Consider the following 15,842-nt stretch of genomic DNA (forward strand, 5'->3'; position numbering starts at 1 on the left):
ATATTTGAAAGTTCCCTTTGAATTTGAGATTTGTGTATGCCATGAGACTACTATGGTAGCTGTTTTTCATTCTCTTAAGCTACAATGCAAAGAATGGTGGAAATTGGTGGGAGTGGAAGGTTTTTACATCAAAAGAGAATGGAATAATAAATATTTTAAGAAATGAGCAAAATGCCCTCCAGGGTGAACCATCATTTCTATTTCAGCAATTGTTATCTATCATCCTTGTGGGGAATTCCTCCATCCCCTGTCCTTACTGCCTTTGTTATTTTGATTTCAAGTAATAATGGTAGTTTGTTACTTGATTTAAGATCACCACTCAATCCTTTATGAAGACATTGGCAGATGGGCACAGTCTTATTTTCCATGTTTTTTATTTCCAGTGATGTGTCAGAGTGTCTGTGTGGATGACCCAATCAGTCTTCTATCTCCTCAATTCTTTTATATCCACCAGACACAAAAATTCCCACACTGCACGTCAGTCATATGATTACATTGTTAAGACCACCTCCTTTCCCCCCAGTCCATGCTTTCACCCTGCCCACCACTTTGTTTCATCTCTCACATGTACAGTAAGGTACATCTAGACTGATTAATCTTGAAATATACCAACAGTTGTCCAAGGCTAGTTGTGTGGCTCTGCTATGCCCTTGGCCTCTCAGGTTCCTCTCAGCACCTGCATCCCTGTCGTTTCTGTAGGTCCTACCCAAACAGAGAACCTGATTGGGATAGCTCTTCTTTTCTCTCAAATCAGTTGTAGATTTCTGCATTTTATGTTCAGAGTCTGTCTGGATTTTAAAGCCCTTGTTTCCTGGTTTGTCTGATTTTTGGACTATGTATGTCACAGTGCAGGGCACAGTGAATGCCATGTGTAATGGTGGCCAGCAGACTCTCACACTAAGAGTTGAATTCAGCTTCAGCACTTATGTCTGTGAGCAAGATTTTAAGACTCTTTGTACCTTTGTTCCATGCCAACATGATCACACACAGCATGTAGGGGTCAATATGAAGATTGGGGTGAAGAGCATTTGGTGTCGTATAATTGCTATTCATTGTCCCAGTATTACTAATAAGTATTATTGGTGAGATTACTATTAGTTGAATCAAAAATGTTGCATGAATGTATGTATTTAAATTACTGAGTGAGCACAACATCAAGAACCATGCATTTGACATCGAGTATGCTATAGATTAAGGAGTGCGTTCTTACAACTTAATGGAGCTAATGGCATTATACCAAGGAAAAGTTGGCCAGAGAAACAGAAATAATGTCTCAAACATACAAAGCTCCAAAGTCATAGAACCAGAGAAGGAAGCTGTTTTTCTCCAGGCCCAGCACTGTTTGCAGTAATCCACTGTCCATGGGGGACTGCCAGGCTGTGCAACAGAACAGCAGGACTCTTCTAAGATGACAGATTCCTGTGGTGCTCTGCAGCCTGGACTTCTGTGGATCTGGTGTAGGGTTTTAAAGCGGGTGCTTTCATTAGAACTTGGGTGTCTTTGAGAAGGTGATATAGAGAGCATTGCCCTTCCTGCCCCTGCTGTGTGGTTTAGACTTTACCTGTTGCTAGGTTGAGTCAGGTCAGGGAAGCAGAGAGGGTAATGAACCATCACTGCAAGCGTGGTCCTCTTATAGGTATTTCCCTCTCATAGCCATGACCTTGATTGTTGATGGGTGGGCGTGTGGCTTCATCGTATCAAGAGTGTCTGGAAAATACCACCATTACACTACAGTGCTGAAAGGCGGTAGTTTCACATTTTTTTTTTTTATTAAATCTGCACATACATCTAAAATCAACTTCCAGGAAGACTTAAAAGAAATGACTTTCATTAAATTGTGTGTGTGTGTTTGGGGGTTGGGGAGAAAGGGTCTGACACTTCTTTATTTTCCTTACTAGACTTTGAAGCAAGGTTTGCATAGAAAAAGCTTAGGAGACTCAATCCTAAAGAGAAAGTCTTCATATGCCACAGGGAAATGTTTGTAGAAGGTTCTGTGCTCAACTAAATAGAGGAACAGGTGGAATCATAAATAGTTCTGTAATTGAACAATCCTTGTAAGAGTTCTGACCAGGAAAAATGATTGACATCTTGAAGTCATGAGCAGCTTTTAGAGCTTGCAATTATGTACCTCGATTTCCTTTAGTTGTCATGCAGAGCTACCACTGTGTGCAGCCAAATAATAACAGGTTGGCCATCTCTCAGTAAGAATTTGGAAATGTTCAGGGAACATTGACGTATAATTCCCAATGATCATTTCAGCTTCCTTCTTCATTTCTGAGTTTTATTTTATGGCTAGAAAAAGAAAGATCCAGTTGTTATACTTGCTATATAAAATGCAGGTACCATGCAATGAGATGCAGTTAAAGTCCTGAAAGTATATAATGTACATAGAATCTTTGGAGAAGAGTCGGGCTAGATGTGAAATAATAAACATCCTGAAATGGATTCAGCAACTGTCTCCATATAAAGAAAGCAAAAACAATGCTCAAATCTCTACTGCCAGCAGGGTGCTTAAGCTCATTCTAATAGAGGGGCTGATGTAGGCAGCAACCTCAGATCCCATTTATTTGCATAAGTCACTTACCGTGTGCTGAAGAAACAAAAACTCTCAAGGCCTAGTGATTTAAAAGAACAAAAGTTCTCCTTCTTCACATCCATGACTAATGCAGGTTGGTGTTGGTGCTCAGACATAAATGCAGGCAAAACACCAATGCAAATAAAATAAAAATAAATAACCCCTTAGAAAACGTCTAGACAGTGTCTCCATCTTGAAATATATTTCTATGAGCAATTCAGTAGAGGGAGATATCATGGTACATCTCCTACTAACTCAACAACCTCCTTGCCAGAAAAATCATATCACTGTTAAGCACATTTGGTTACACCTTCATTCAAATGCAAACAAATCATCCTCACATCTGGAGGAGGAGGAGGAGGAAGAGAAGCAGAAGAGGAAGAGGGGGTAAGGGGAGGAGGAGGAGGAGAAGAAGAGCCTGATGTTTATGAATCAAGGAAGGATTCCACACAGGGCAGGCTAGGAATTCTAGAAGGCAGCTTTAACCTAGGAGAAAGAAGGAAGTTGTAGCCCACTTAGGGGAGGAAGAGCAGCCTTCCTTTGAGAAATTGCCTGAAGCTGCTGACAATTTAGTCACAGATATTGCTTCAGAGTGATGCCTGAGGCCCTACAGTCTGCTCACAGAGTGCTGTTGAAGTAAGAGGAGGAGGGGCATGGTGACCATGAGTGATGGTGTAAAAGAATGGTGTCGAGAAGCAATAACTGAGGCAAGAAAGAAAAGAAAAAAGACTTAAAAATGGGATTGTGGTGCTCTGCTTTTTTTTTTTTTTTAAGACAAAAATTTTGTGATATAGCTCAGGCTACCTTTAGACTTGCAACACTCCTACCTCAGTATCCGGACTGATTCCTTTATAACAGTGAACACTGACATTTATTGCAATGCATGGGTCAATGTGACTACATCTTCATGCCCCAGTATCGAATGGCAGAAACCGGGAATGGAAGATGGGTGTGGCCTTAACATGTGGAGGCCTCACAGCAAAACAGAGGGTGCACATTTTATTTTAAATTCAACAAGGAGCTAAATGGCTTTAAATCCTTTCATGTTTCTAATACAGCAATCTCATTTCTGTTTGAAGAATACAGTTGGTGAAAGTGGAAAGGGCATAGAAAGTAATCATGATACTATAGCCATGGTCAGCCTGGAGGTGATAATGACTATTCTGGGTGAGAAGTACATTCTAGTCCCATTCTAAGCAAAGGAGAGGAAGCAAAGTCGATCTCCAAGTTTCTGTCTTGAGTCAAACTAGTGATGTCATTTTTTTTTAACAGGGAAAGAGTGGAAAAAAATACACATCTTAGGGAAAACTTAAAGTCCAACTTTGGGCACCTGAAGTATGTGGCAGTTAAGATAAACTCAAGCAGGAATAAAGAGGTGACAAGCAAATACCCAGGAGGCTCACATGATTGGAAGCCAGGAGCACAGGTGAAGTTGGCCTCAAGGTTTCTATTTGTTTTCTTATGGCATGTGAATTTGCTGAATGACACCAGTGTAGTCCTTGTAGGGTGGGTAAGTCCAGGCTCTGAGTTCCTTAGCTTGACTTTCTAATCGATTTCCACCTTCATCGTAAGGAGCGTTCTTCTGAGGCAGGCTGTGCTATTGTGTTCAGTTCATCAGTGTGGAACCTGGAGCACAAAATAGTCTTACCCAGACACTGGACTGTTCACTGCAGCGTAATTCCAGAGCACACCATCAAACTCTGGGTTATGCTGCCTGATGCCTGATGACGCAATCCACCATTTTATGTTCCTGCCTCATGGGGTCACCCATTAGAACAGAAAGATGAGTAAAGTAAAATGTATAACGGAAATAAGTCAGAGAGCAAACATCAGGACTAAACGCCAAGTCATCCTGACAAAATACCACTAAGAGCCTCAAGACGTGAAGGTGGTTACCAGTTCTCTGTGTTCATTAGGAATGAAAAACCCGTTCTGCGATGTGATGAGGCTCAGAGGTCTGCTCATGTTAGGAGCATGTTAATGAGAGAACCTAGCCCAAACCCTAACTCAAAGCCTATGATGTTGGGCATGTCACCCACTGTTTTGAAACTTAGCTTCTTCGCCTGTACAAGAATATAATAGTTGTGTTCTTCACTCAAACTTATGATAAGCTTGAAATCAATAACACTGCAACCACTGCCTTGAAACATAGACACTACACTCTAGCAAATCATTACCTACAGTGTCAAATGGGTCTGGTATTCATTTTAGCTAAAAGATAATGGGACCTGAATAGAAAATAGTTCAGGTTATGTACAAAAATGGCCAGACAATTACTGGGTCATACAAACTGCCTGAGCCACTTCCTCTTTGAAAGAATATTAAGTTTTTGTCTCACATTTACAAGAGTTGGTTTCGTTAAGCCTCTAGCATCCGTTTCTGTGCTAATCCCATTTTGTCTAATTAACATAAAATTCAACCCATATCTACAGGCAACAGAATTCACCACTCAAGACTACTCTGGATTGTAGATAGGGTGTAGTGAAAACAGAGTTTACTGGGCCTGATCCAGTCCTGTCAGCCCAAGACTTAATCACAGGAAAAAAAGAGATGTGTACATGAGCAGCTGAGCTACGACAATTAAGAGAATTTTCCTTCTGAGGCTATTGGTCCTGCAAAGGAAATGTATCAACCACTACTGTAAGGAAACGTATCAACCGCTACCGTAGAGGGAATTTAGGACAATTTGCTCTCAAGGGGCTCAATTATTTCTAAATATATTTTCAAATAAATGAGACTTTTTAAAACCATTTATCACCATAGCAACTATGCTGGCAGGGTTTGGGGGGGGGGGGCTTCAGCTTCTACCAACTGTGAAATGTGCTTGCTACTTGCAAGTCTTTAGGGGGAAAAAGCACTATATTAAATAAGGGGGAAAACGGATTCATGAAGCCATGGGAAATCAATAAAGGAATCACGAGAAAGTCTGTAAAGATGTACAACTTCATTCTGGGTTAAATTCTAATCAACAAAAATAATTTGTTAGATATACTGTCAGCCTGGCTATTTCATAAGTGAAATATAAATGTTCTCTAATCATTCAAATAAATGTGCCTAGTACCTCCGAGGCTGTGGTCTGGATAAATGGAAAGCCAGGGGTGCTGATCTTGGCTCTGATGTCAATTAGCACTCTGCTGGAAACATTCAATTTCTTCCCTTCCTGTGTGATGTCACCTTAAATAAGAGAGTTTAACACTGTTTATGGGTGTGCACGCTTTCTCCTGTTTGTGTGGCTACAGGTTGTGTACTCATTCATTAGTACACTAGGAAGTGAGTCAGGCGGTCAGACTCACAGACCACATGCACATATTGCCCTGTGGCCTCCTGCTTTGCAGAGGCTCAGAATACAAAGCAGAAGGCTGAGCAGTAAGAGGCAATTCTGAAGGAGCAAATTGTACGGGTGGGCACTTCTCACGCACCTCCTCTAATCTCTGTGAGTCTGTAGATTAGAATTAGAATCCCTGTGGTGGAGTTACAACAAGAGAAAGTTGAATGCAGCTGTTCCGAAGTCCATCCCTAGCAAGCAGTGAGCCCTGGCTCTGACCCCCCCATTTCTTGGTCACAGCCAGGACTTCTCAAGCTGCTGCCCTCTCTAAATCACCAGGTTCAAAAGTACAACACAGTGAGAAGAGGCATGGTCAGAGAGTGAGGAACTGAGCTCTAAGACTGTCACCTGGTAGCTAGTCATCCTTAGATGTGTCTGTTCCAGGTCTTCAACATCCTTACCTCAAAGAATTGATTTATATGCAATGGCCACATCTGGAGGAAGTAAGGTGCTCAGAGAGAAGGCGATAAAAAGGGTAGTTTGGAGAGGGATGTTTCAAATTTGTCATCACCATGGGTATCCCCTGGTACTCCTGTGGAGGTAGCTACCTACGCAGGGCAGCATCTGTCCCTTGAAAATGAAGGTCAGAAACTGGACTAAACCACAACAGGAAGCTACGGCAACAGTTACTTTCGAAGTAGCAAGGTGCTTTCAGCTTTCTCTTGACCTTTGCAGGTGAGTTACTGTCAATAAAGCCAGTATTCAACCCTGAAGGGAGCAAAAGCTATTGAAAAAGTAAAATTTGCTCAAAGGCTTTAACGCTAATTTACAATATTTTCTTTATAAGTTATCACATACTACATAGATAGAAAAATATATTCTCACTGATATCACATGATCATCTTATATTTTTGTACACACAAGCATCAGAACAGACATAGACATTAGCTGTCTCCTTATAGCTTCTTAACTAAGCTTCGGAATGCCATTAAATACAATGACTAGACTTCTATTAGACTGGAGGAGTAGACATTAGCATTGTATTCCTTAGAGCAAGTACAGGAGAAGATCTCTGTTCTAAAAAGGATTTTTTTTGTGCAAAGTCACAAACCTACCCTGAGCCAGGGGAGTCTAAAGTCTCATTGTTTTGTTCCTAGTAGTATGACTTTAATAAATAACTTCATAATTCTGAATTTCAATTTTTGTCTTTTCCTGTGAACTCAGTGAGGGAAATTTTTAGCAGAATATTCAAGGAGCTAAAGGAAATGATAAAACCAGGATTTGGAAGTGAGAAACATGGGAAGAAGCCCTGAGATTCTGAGCCAGATGAAGCTCCAACACCGAACATTGATGGTGTTAGGAGGTATCCATAAATTGGCAGGAGCTCCAGATGGGTGGGCAGGAGCTGAGGCAGTCAAGGATTGGCAAGCCTGATGTTTTGACTGTCATCAGTGACCAAAGCACAAATGGGGGAGAACGGAAAGCAAACAGTCCTCAGATTCAATGAAAAATAAAAGCATTTGAAACAGTCGCAGAGTCTCCCATTCCTCTCCAGCACGTTGTCCCCTGCACCTCATATGACCGTGCCTGGGACGTGGGAGCAGTGCAGAGCCTAGAACACGAACCCAGCTAGTGGTCAGCCACGTGCACATGCAAGAAAGGAGCCTGAAGAAGGGGCTCTGCACGGTCATGCCTCCCTTCTTCCTTTACGGTAGGGCTTTAACATTGCATAGATAATAATTTCTCACCCAAACTATTTCCAGACACAACCACATTCTTTTTGAACAAAGCACGTACTTGCGTTTTTAACTCTAGCTTATGAAATAACTCTAAATTTACAGGAAAGTTACAAATTTAAGAAAATTTATTCTCATATACAGTTGACTCAGATTTAGTGGCAAGAGCATGTAAAGAAGATGCACGTGCCTCGATCCACCCACGTGGTTGTCGCCTTGATGGATTTTGAGAAGTGCCGAGGAGAGTAGCGAAGCTCGCCTCCGGGTGCGTCTGTGAGAGAGTTCACATGGGGCTTACGTAACGGGGGAGACCTGCCCTGAGTGTGGATGACATCATCCTCTGGGCCAGCATTAGAAATCAGGGAAGAAGAGATAGACGGATGTAGTCAGCGTTCTCCTCCCTGCTTGCTGGACAACTCGATGTGAGCACATCTGTCCCAGCGTCCATCCCCTCAAGGATGGACTGCAACCACTAGACAAAATAAAGCAGCCCTCTCTTAAGCAGCCTTCATGATTTGTTTCAGCAATATGAAAGTGTGACTGATGTGCTTAAAATTTTGCAGAGCTGAGGGGAATGTGTGTGTGTTTGTGTGTGTGTGTGTGTGTGTGTGTGTGTGTGTGATGTGAAGTTACATAAATTTTTTTGTGTATATAAGATTTTTATGAAATATTTGAAAGTCAGGGACAAAAATCAAATCCCTCAGCCTTGAATTACATACCTTGCCCTGAACCAGTGATTCAGAGCTTTGGATTTGGAATGGAATCACGTGGAAGATTTCAGAAATCTTGTTGTCTTGCTCCCATGTCCAGATTTTCTAGCATATTCACTCTGGAAGGTTCTCCATGTGGTGTTAAATCTGGGGATCACTGCCTTAGGAATGAAGTTCTCAAGGCCCCTCAAATGTTTCCAATGTTCTCCAGTGAATTCTCCAACTGTACCTGCGGCTTGAGGATCGCAGCTGAGCATCTGGGAGATTGGGACCACATTTAATTGAAAGGGCAAGTTGGGGTTGCTCTGGCCTTCCCCAGACATCTGGCAATTGCATACCAGACAAGGCATACTTTCTTGTTGTCAATAGTGCCCACCCAATGACGCAGTACCCATATAGTCTGTACCTAGCTCACTCTGAAGGTAACTAAAGGGCATTTTTTTCTTCTTTAGGCCCTGGGACGCTCAGAGAAAATTGGGTATGGTATACTTAGATTATTCTGCCTCGTGTACATCTTATCTACTGTCTATGGAGGAGCAACACAGCTTAGGATCTCGATATCACTAAGGACCTTTTCACCACTCTCTGAGTTGTGAGAAGATCTCATGTGCTTTCCATGCATAGGGAAGTGAGACCAGCATATTGGCCCGTGCCACTGTGTAGAGACATAGAAACTGGCAAGCTTTTAGACTACGAACCATATTCTCTGCTACAGCAACTCATTTTTCCATTTTAGTACAAAAGACATATGGATATGGGGATGAATGACCTTGAATGTGTTTATACCAGGTAGCAGGCCAGATGCAGCCTAAGGGCCATAGCTTGCTGGCCTTCGTTCGTGTTAATGTGATAAAGTAGAATTGAGAGAAAATAATACAGGCTCACACACCTGGGAAATTAAAATTCAGGCCCCGACTGGAGTACTTTCTAGTTTGTGACCTTGCTCAAATTATTGGAGCTCTTTATGCCTCACATTGCAAGATGTATAAAGAAAAACCTCTCAGAAAGGCTGAAATACCTCCAGAAGTTAGGAAGCCTGCCTGAGGTGGGGAAGGCATTGGAAACGTCAGCTTGTTCTTTTTCCTCTGTTCTCTGGGGACAAGCTCAGTGAATCCCCTAGGGCACCACAGCACAAACAGGCGAAAATTGTTGTACTTCAGACAGCAGTCTAAACTGGCTTTGGTCAGATTGCAAGGAGGCCTGGCTGTCCTCAACCTATTCAGTTAAACAATGATATCAAACTGTGAAAACCCAGGCTCACGGCAGCAGAAGTCCATTGGCTTCCTTGTTCAGTCCTGTCTATTCATTGTCTCCTTCTCTACAGCTCATTCCTCTGAGAGATGAAAGGTATCTGGCCCAGACAGCCTCTTGATCTAAGCTTGGGTCTATCTAACTCAACTTTCTTGATGGTGAGAAGAAAATAGCAAGGGAAATGATTTGACTTAAGATTTTGCAGTTTGGGCTAGAGGAAAGAGGTAGTTTGGGTTAAAAAAAAAGTGAGATTCTCAAATACTTTTAACAGGATTATTCAAGAGCTGAGACTGATAAACAGCCTGCTGAGCTTGGGCTGATTGGGAATGGTGACAGCAGTTAGGGAGGACACGGAGACGCCACTGACATGAGTACCTACTCAGAACTAATTATAAAAGCAAGCCTGTGCAGAGACTGATCGGCACTTCTGCTAACCAACTTCGAAGTCAGCACGAAAATATAATTATCTTATTTGTCATGAAAGTAGGAGCAGAGAGCTGATGGATGAACACATATGCAGATTTACAAAAATACAGTTCGGATAATGCAAGGAGAATGAGACACAGCGCCACATTGTCTTACCAGCAGAGCAGGCCACTCCCATTGCTGTTGTTTGAATGAGTTATGCCTCCCTTCACTCTCCCCAAAGCCTCATAGGTAGGGAGCCCAGTCCATTTTAAAGTGATGGATTAAAAGACAGGACTTAGTGGGAGCTCCTCAGCTCAACTGCAAAAATGCGTTAATAAGGACAGCCTTAGTCAGGGTTCCTATTACAGTGGTAAACACTATAACCAAAAGCAACTTGGGGAAGAAAGGGTTTATGTCATCTTACATTTCCAGGTCATAGTCTATCACGGCACTGACTGGTTTAGTGTCAGCATGACATAAGCTAGAATCATCAGAGCCTCTGTTGAGGAAATACCTCCATGAGGTCCATCTGTAAGGCAATTTCTCAGATAGTGATCAATGGGGGAGGACCCAGTCCATTGTGGGTGGGGCCATCCCTGGACTGGTGGTCCTGGGTGGGTCCTATAAGAAAGGAAGTTGAACAAGGCATAGAATCAAGCCAGTAAGCAGCACTCTTTATGTCCTCAGCTACAGCCTCCAGGTTCCAGCCCAGCTTGACTTCCTATCCTGACTTTCTCCACTGATAGACTATGATCTGTAGGTATAAGCTAAATAAACCCAGTCCTCCCCAACTTGCTTTTTAGGTCATGGTGTGTTTGTTGCAGCAACAGAAGCTCTAACTAAGACAATCACTAAGGGTGGTCAAGGCAGGAACCCGAAGCAGGAATCTCAAAACAGGAATTGAAGCAGAAGCCATGGAAATGTGCTGCTTAATGGCCTACCCAGTTTGCTTTCTTAGGACCATTTTCCCTAGGGTGGCATCACCCACAGTTGGTTGGGCCTTCCTATGTCGGTTATTAATCAAGGAAACGCCCTATAGGCGTGCCTGCAGGCAATGCCTTGCACGCGTCTTCTCTTCTGAGCTCCCTCTTCCAGATAACTCTAACCTGTGTCAAGCTGACATGAAAATCAAGCAGCACAGGGATGAAGACGTTTCTCGTGAACCCTTGCTAATTTTCATCAGAAAATTATTAGAAGAGTATGACCCTGTCTTTACCGTTTGCCTCTCTCTGCCGTCGTATATATGAACACCTGCTGAAGCCATTTCCACGTAGCTGAGAAGATCCTCACCCCAAATGAGCCAGTGTCAACACCATGCCCTTGAACACACGTTGAACACACAACACACACACACACTACCCATAGTGGCAAAAGGTTGACTAATGTATCCAAAGAGAATCCTGCAATAATATCTCATGTAAGGGGCCATTTGGTTACAGAGAGCTAACAATTTTACGGGCCAACAGTAGTGTAATGAGTCCTGGCAGTTGCACTTGAATAAAAATTTAGTTTTCTTTCTTATGCTCTGATCTCTAACTCATTCCTATTACAGAGACCAGAAAAATGTAATATAGCTCCTGGAGTCTTGTAAAGGTAATATTACAGTCTGGAAACATGTCAAACATAAACTGGCTGAGCTAACAGGACAGTAAACACCACATTTTTTTTCTGTTAAGAAGGGGCAGGACTAGTGGAGAATTAATGGTACAAATCATAGCAGAATTCTGAGCTAAAAGGAATGTGGAATAGAGGCAAGAGTTAAGAAACCTTTGACCTTGTGTGCTACTAATTTTTATGTTAACTAGACACAGAGTAGAGTCATTTTGAAAGAAAGAACATTAATTGAGAAAATGGCCCAAACAAGATCGACCTTTGAACAAGCCTGTGGGCAATTGTCTTGATTAGTGATTAAGGTGGGAGGGTCCATCCCATTGAGTAGCTGCAGCACTGGATGGGTGGCCATGGCAGTGATTAAAATCATGAGGAGCAAGCCAGTAAGCAGTACTCCTCCATGGCCTCTGCTTGGGTTCCTGTCTTGCCCTTGCTCCTCTAAGATGACTATATGCTGTAGAATGTACTTTCTACTCTAGTTGCTTTTGGTCATGGTGTTTTATTACAATAGAAACCCTAACTAAGACATCTTGATTCAGGAGATGTACTAGGGTTGAAGGTCTTGGACTTGTTTTGAATGCTTGCTTTACTATCATATAGAACCGGAGTGACAGGAGAGGTCTCTATCAGCTGCCACTATGGTCCATGGAACACGAAGAGTTGGCGGTAGAGCTGTGACACTTCCTTGATATTTCTCTACTTGAGAATAAAACAAAAAACTATCCTGCAAAATGATTCTGCAGCTCAAAGGAATGGGAATAGAGCTAAGGAATTGGACAGATTTCTGCCTCTGTAATGAACGTTTTCAGTGAGATTCCAGAAGTTACAGAATGCTTTTAGAAACTATTACTCAACAGTAGGAAAACACATTCAGAAAATAAATGTGACTGCAAGTTAAAAAATAAAAATAAAAGCAGTATTCAAGCCATGACTAAAAAGTTGGATAATGAAAAGTGCTGAGAAGGTGATAAAAATCTGCGCCGAAAGTTCTGGGCCAGCACTTAGAGGGAAGTAGATGAAAAAGAATATAGCCATAAATAAAATGACAACAGACTGAAAACCATCCCAGAGACACAGCATGCAAGATCTATGGGTAGCAGAAAGGAGAGAGACAAACACAAAGGAAAGCAAAGCAAAGCAAAGCAAGAAGGAACTCAGCAAACATTGCCCAGATTGAAGAGAAATTTGAATTCTTTTCTATGAAAATGTACTTTCAACAGGTCGGATATCAGAAAATAGCAATAACAAAAGTTAGTCCTTTGAAGCAGAAAAGTTTACCTAGAGAGGAAAAAACAAAAACAAAAACCTCTCTCAGATTCAAACCTTTGTTCTTTAATATACTGAGTGCAATGAAAATAGAACTTCTCTAAGATTGTTGGAGATACACTACTGTACATCTTGAGGGGAAAGAATTCTTTACTGAGCTGAGCAAAACATTGATAAAATTGATTTTTAAAAAAGCACAATGATAAAATTCAAGGCCAGGTGGATGGCTCACCTTCTACCAGTCCTGATAACCAATATGATTCCCAGAATCCATATTGTAAAAGCAGTTGTTGTCTAACAGATTGTCCGCTGGCCTTCACACACATGCCTGGACACACCAATGAACCACACACACACACACACACACACACACACACACACACACACACACTTCTAATTCATGCCTTCTTTTAGGACCTTTTATATAAAATAGAGCCACCTACAACATAATGTTTAAATACTGCTAATAATTCATGTGATCATTAGTAAAGGCAATCTGGACTAAAAGTCCAAAATTATCTTAATTATAGCTACTTGAAGTGAAAGGAAGCTGGGCATGGTAACACACACCTTGAATTCCAGCACTCTTTAGGCAGAGGCTGGTGGTTTGCTCTGATTTTAAGGGCAGCCTGATTTAGATAGCAAGTTTTAGTACAGCCAGGGCTGCAGAGTAAGAGCCTGTTTTAAACAAAACAACAAAAACAAAAATGAAAGGATAACGCACATGCACAATCTTTACCTGCAGCTGGCAGAGTGGGCAACAGTGGGTATTATGTTACATAAGGTTTTCCTAGAGGAAGAGATGTGGTGGTGGTGGTGGTGGTAGTAGGTGGTAATGGGGATGGTTATGGTGGTGGTGGTGGTGGTGGTGGTGGTGGTGGTGGTGGTGGTGTGTGTGTGTGTGTGTGTGTGTGCTATAAAGGAGATTTAGCAGAATAGCTTACAATCAATAGAAGCTGGTAGTTCAACAATGGCTGTCTCCTGGCTATAGAGGCCGAGATCTATTAACACCAATTGAGGAAGCAGAACCCCTCAGTAATATTAATCTGGCACTGAAGGCCGGAAAGACTTTCAGAGCACTACTGGCATTTTTTCTTCTTAGAACTTGGAGAGACTGGATTCTGCATTCTGAAATTCGTGTTTAGATGCACTCAACCAGAAACAAAGGCAGGCAAGCAAGTAGCCTTGCTTTTCCTTTAACCTGTTTATGTCTGGCCTGACACAAGAAGGTGCCATCCACTCTTAGGAAGGATCTTTCTTCACCAGATAATCCTCTCTGGAAATGCCCTCACAGACCTGCCCACAGGTGCATCTCTTGGTTGATTCCAGGTCTAATAAAGGGGCCATTGAAGGTGAATCATCCAAGATGGCATTCTGAATCATGGAAGGAGGCTAAGAGGGCTTCATGTTCTTGATTTATTTGTGACTTGATGGAGACACATGAAAGTGGTAATTCTATTATATTTAATAAATATATTTTAACAGGCTACCAAGAGAAACTTTTGGTATAAGATAAATGCTGAAAATCAGGAAATTGAAACCTTGAAAGAATCAAAATAAAAATGAAGAAAAGTAAATTAAGAAATGTGTATATATGCATATCTATGTATGTAGATTTTGTATGTATACTATATATACTATATATTATATATCTACATGTATGTATACTCTATATACACCATATATCTACATACATATATATGTACATACATATATCTACATACATAGATATGCATATATATGCTTCATTAGAAATAAAAGTAGGATGATTTCACTCTGTTGTTTTTCCTGGTTCTTCTTTCTCCAGCCTGCCATCATGTGTTACAGAATGTGTAAGAGAGTGCACTCGGTAGCATGGATAGAGATAAATGGCCCTGTACGAAGCCTCCTTCTTCCTGTCAACAGTTTTTCTAGCTTATCTCCTATCAGTCCCAAAGTTTCAAATCCTATTTATATCCTTTGAGTCCCAAACTTTTATTTCTAACTACAATCTTTTTCTGTACTGTTAACTCATACATTTACCTACTAACCCTCTGCTTGTCTTTGGATGTCTAACAGGCATCTTAATCTTATGTGGATACAAGAGGCTTTTCCTCTGCTTTTGACCAAATAACTCAACACCTTTCAGCAGCCTCTACTCTTGAAAGCAGAGAAGCAAAGCCCAGGATGTTCTGTGATTCATGAATTTGTGGGATGAAGAAAGGAGCAAGGCATGGCAGAGACCCAGAGACACAAATTATCAGAAACTTTAAGTTCTCACTCCCAAGCCACTGAGTGTACTCATCTCTCAACCTCCTTGATTTTTCTTCCTCACCTTGCTACTGTGATACGAGTGAGCAATGTCTCTCATAGGTTCATGTGTTTGATCACGTGGTCTCTAGTTGGGGGTGCTGTTTAAGGAGGTTATGGAGCCCCTGCTGGAGGATTTACACTACTGGGAGTGGAGTCTATAGCCTCCCACTTCTTCTTCTCCCTCTCTACTCTGTGCAGTTGAGCTATTTATGGCTCAGCTTCCTGCTCCTGATGCCTTTCCCACCATTTTGGATTTCTAGTAGAAATTATTTCCTCTGGTATAAATTACTTCTGGTCATGGCCTTTTATCACAGCCACAAAAAATCATTAATGCACTCAGATATTCCATATTAGTGTTCTGTTTTTGCTTCTTTCATGATCAGCCGAGTAAGAACCCACCTCTCCTTCACTGTGGAGAAGGTGAGAACCCCAAGTGATGACTTTTATCAAGACGGCCACCTGTCAGATCCAGCAAAGTGAAGTTTGGGGAGAAATATAACTTTCAACCTGCTATTTTAAAATGAAAGTGTTTAGGTAAAAATTTACATAGTAAACTCCAATACCAGCTAAAAAATGTAAAGTGTAGGTGGCTGGAGTCTATTTCTTTGTCTAGAGTAGACTGTGTGTTCTAGAAACCAATATAACAAACAGCATAATTCTTAGATTCTATTATCCCACTAACTGAGCTTTGAGGCACTAGAAAGGAAGCAAGTAAAATGTCTACACAC

This window comes from Meriones unguiculatus, chromosome 1 (genome assembly GCF_030254825.1).
Source record: "Meriones unguiculatus strain TT.TT164.6M chromosome 1, Bangor_MerUng_6.1, whole genome shotgun sequence".
Taxonomy (NCBI): Eukaryota; Metazoa; Chordata; class Mammalia; order Rodentia; family Muridae; genus Meriones; species Meriones unguiculatus.